We start from the raw sequence: 4905 nt of genomic DNA, 5'->3' as shown, positions 1-4905 counted from the left end.
CTCTGCAGCTGAAAAAAAAGAATATAAAGGGTTGAGTTTCACAAACCAATATGTGTGACCCATCTTATGACACTACTGTTCTGCAGATTATGCTCTAGAAAAAGTTCTATGTTCTAAATTATTGCCTTAGACTAAACTGACTGACATTACTGGACCCTGTTAATTTGAAGGTCATAAAATATACTTTTACACAATTACACATCAGCATTCTTATTACCTATCCCCAGAGGATGTTGGAGTCACTAAAAATTTAATATTCATTTACTGAAAATGTATCAGGCACTGAGCTAAGTGCTTCATAAAGCAACCCATTTTTTTCCTCCCAACAGCCTTGTAAAATTGGAGCTACTTTTCCCCACTTTACAGATGGAGCAATGAACTCTTAGTTGATTAAACAGTTCAGTAGTTCGAAAGCCAGGATTCAATCCTAAACAACATGATTTCATGCATTCTCTCTGAACCATGCAAAGCATGTGTTAAGGGAGAAAAAACTTCGTATCAAAGACAGCATTCTCTTTATGAAGACCCATGGGAGAAAAATGACACAGATCTCATTTTGAGGCAAAGTTGTATTTCTCTTAAATAATTTGTTTGTTGGATGCTGTGAGTCTTATAACTCTACTTTTGTGTCTGTGTGTGCTTTGCTCTCCATGAACCTCAGAATCAAATTTGGAGTCCACTTTTATTAACTGCTATTGTCACATAAGATGCCTGTCCATATAATAATCTTCCCTTTGCCTTTATTAATTTTCTCATATATTTTAATCCAATTTTCTCATTATTTGTTTTTCTTTTTATCTACTTTTGGTAACAACCTCAAATCTTAGGTTAAAAAAACAATCTATAAACAAATGCATACACGTAATTGAAATTCATGTTTGCATTCTTCATGTTACATTTAAACTTAAAATGGGAACTATAAATGAATTAACTTATAAAAACAAATCTCCACAAATCTTAGGGAATATGAGCATCCACTTAATTTTTTTTATTAAGTTTATTGGGGTAACATTGGTTAATACAATTATGTAATTTTCAGGTGTACATTATATTTTGACATCTATTCGTTCTATTGTGTGATTACCACCCGGAGTCCAGTTTCCTTCAGCTACCATATATTTGATCTCCTTTACCCGCTTCACCCTCCCCCACCCCCTATATTTGACCACCTTTACCTGTCTACCTCCCCGTCCTCCCTCACCTAACTAGTAACCACTAGACTATAGCCCTCTGGTAAGCACAAATCTATAGTCCATGTCCATGAGTCTCTGTTTGATTGTCCTGCTCATTTGTTGCTTTTAGGTTTATATCCCACATATTAGTGATATCATACTCAATTTTTTGAAAATAAAATATTTCTTAAGAGAAAGTGATACACTAAGCCCATTTTTAACATTTATAATTACAAGGCTATCAGATCATGTGAACCAGTGGATTACTTACAAAGACAGATGCAAAATCTGGGTGTTCTGAAATATATCTTGTAACAATTTTATTAAAAAATATTTTTATGCTCCTTTTACCTGCAAATGATTTGTATGCCAGGTAATTGCGAACAATTGCGGCTAACCCTTATGATTTCAGTGACAGAGACAAAAATGTCAGAGAACACAACAGTTGTTTTAAATGAAAATGTCAAGCTATCCATTAGAGAGGCATCGGAGGCACATGATAATATGAAAAGGTCAATGTTCTACAATGCTGTCAGGGCATGTAATGCTGCTTTTCTTTAACTTTTGATGAGGTACATATTTACACAACTTAAAACATGCTCCAAAAGCAGACATTATAAAATATGCCTCATGAGTCATGGTAGATTCAACACAACATATAACAGAGTTCACCGTTTACTCATAACTATGCCTCCAATATGCAAGGTCACAAGCTAAATCACCATGGATAGCATTTGATGTAAGGAATTAATGTTTTCCTGTGGGATGACTAGTGCTCGGTGTGTTATCAGTGTATACCTAGCTAAATCCCCTGGTCCTGTATTGCCATGAGTTTCATTACATCCAGCAACATGAAATTTGCCTCGCTTTACTTATGATGATTTTGCCAGAGTAATATTGAGCTCTGACACCTCAATTTCAATATTACTGCTTCCAGAATGACATTATGGTCTTATTTTCTATAATCAATGAATTATGTCTTTAAAGAATTGTGAAATATGGCTTTAAAGAATTAAGATGTTGAAAAGAGCTACCCTCACACCAACTGGTTTCAAATGTAAGAAACTCTTTCTTTGAACTGGTAATCACTGAAAAGAAGAAAAGAAGAAAGTTGTGTAAATATGTACCTCATCAAAAGTTAAAGAAAAGAAGAATCCTTGGCATTATTTTTACAGAAATCGAGTCTTGGCACAAATTCCTTCTCTGCAATTAGTTCTACAAATGTGTTGTAAATGACTACTATGAGAATATCAACACAGAACCTTTTTTTTTTATGGTAATGAGAAAAATGACACAAGTCTTTTTCTTTTTACACATTAAAAGAAAAAAAGTATGTAGTTGCCAAATGTTGATCAGCTCCTTTCATTTGGGGATAAATGGAAAATAAAATTATTTTGACTTAAATCTAATTGCTCTCGATACAAAATTTAAAAAAAAATTGGGAGACATTTTATTTAGTTTCAAATGGTATTTATTATAATTTGGTTATTATACTCTGCATTTTCATACTCAAGTTTAATTAAATACAAATGTAGACATATATCTCCAGTGTTAACACTATTCAGTGGAATTATGGAAATCATATTTATGTTATCAAATCTTGGATATTAAAACATAGAAAATATTTTGGCCTGCCAGGTATTTTCATATATGAAAATTTTTCTTCTCAAAGGCATGATTTACTTTACTGTCATTTTAATACATTTAATATTAAGATCTGTAACCTTGGTGAGTTTTTTAGAGTCTGTTTCAGATTTTTCACATGTGAAATTAATCGGGCTATTATGAGTACCTATATCAAAGGACTACAATGAAGGATAATATATGAACAGCATTTAATACTGTGGTGGGCACTTAAGAATTGCATACACATTAGCTATTGTTATTGTTGCTGTATTTGGTATTAAATGAAAGACACTAAAACTAAATAAATAGCAAACATTTGGACTAGATGATTTGCTTCCTGGTCGAGTCTAACAGTTTATCTCTGAATCCATTGGATCACCATGGACCAGGATTTGGTTCTCAGTTTATAGCTCTCAAACCTAGTTTTACTTTTTGGTTTCAAAAATAATATTTAAATGCCAAAATCAATTACCCAAATTCACAAGGGACTAATTTAAATAGAAGAAGGTCTTAATTACTTAAAATGACAAGTAAGTAGGAGAATCACAACAGAGTTATTTGGTGTTGGCCTTCACATCTTATGACTAAAATGGTCTGTAAGATCAAAGCATGGATCAGAAAGCATCCTAGTTAACACAAATTATCACTTAGAGTTTGTGCTTTTTACCATTTTAGTTCTATTAAGCTGGAGAATCTAAATAAATTAATTCTCTTCATCCTCTGCATTGAAGAAGATTCTTATAACATAAATATGAATGTATCATGTCCAGATCCAGAGCATTCTTTTTCCTGCATAATGTTAAATGTTGGACAAATATTGCCACATTTTTTTTCTATTCAATACTTCAGTCTCCTGCTGCCCTTTTGTAGCATCAAAAACATGATTACCTCTTGGCAGACTGTGGTACCTGAAAGTATCCACATCCTAATCCCTGGGACCTGTAACTATGTAACTTTCCGTTACTAAAGAGACTTTGTAGGTGTGATTAAATTAAAGACCTGCCGATGGGGAGATTATCCTGGATTATCTGGATGATCTCTGTGTAATCAGAAGGGTCCTTCAAAGAGGGAGGCAAGATGGTCTGAGAGTGATTTGAAGATGCTACACTACTGGCTTTGAAAATGAAGGAAGGGTCATGAGCAAAAGAATGCAGGCAGTTTCTAGAAGCATGAAAAGGAAGTTAACATTCTCCCTTGAGACTCCAAAAGGAATGCAGCCTTGCTGTCACCTAGGTTTTAACCAGTGGGATCTGTGTCAAACTTCTGACCTCTAGAACTGTAAGGAAATAAAGGCAATGACCCAATAAAATGAATGGGAGATATTTACCCAGAAGAAATAAAGACAGCTATCCATACAAAAGCATGTCATGACAATGTAAATGCTCATCAACTGGTGAATGGGTAAACACACTGTGGTATATCCACATAAGCGAATACTACTCAGTTAAAGGAATAAACTACTGATACATCATACAGCATGAATCAGTCTCAAAAGATTATGCTATGTGATATAAACTAGATTTAAATGGCTATGTATTGTATGTTTCCATTTAGATGGAATTTTGGAAAAGACCAAACCATTAGGACAAAACACATGAGTGATAGCTAGGGGATGGGGGTGGGGAGAAAATATTGACTACATATGTATGTGAGAGAAAGTTTGGGTGTGACGCAAATGTTTTATCTTACTGTGGTAGAGATCACATGACTTAATGAGTTTGCCAGAAATCATAGAACTGTACTCCTAAAAATGTCAGTTTCACTCTATGCAAATTATACCTTAATAAATAGAAACAAAAGTGAAAGTGAAATTAATTTGTAGATTTGGAATTTGAACCAGAACTGTATGACACTAGGAATTTTATGCTATAATTTTCCCAGGCCACTCAATATTAATTCAAACACTTCTTTATGAATAATCCCTTACCATTTTAAGGCTTTATTTTGTTTTGACTCTAAGAAATTATCCATGATTGTATTTAGTGTGAATTTTAGAAGGTATAGTTAGTGTTTATAGATTAACTTAGTTTATAGACTTAGTTTACGAATTCTGTATTTTAGCTTTTTGATAGTCTTTGTCTCCATAGGAAAGTCAGCCATACTCCCT

Source organism: Pteropus alecto, unplaced genomic scaffold, assembly GCF_000325575.1.
Source record: "Pteropus alecto unplaced genomic scaffold, ASM32557v1 scaffold95, whole genome shotgun sequence".
Taxonomy (NCBI): domain Eukaryota; kingdom Metazoa; phylum Chordata; class Mammalia; order Chiroptera; family Pteropodidae; genus Pteropus; species Pteropus alecto.
The sequence above is the reverse complement of the archived record's forward strand: the minus strand, read 5'-3'. Positions refer to the sequence as shown.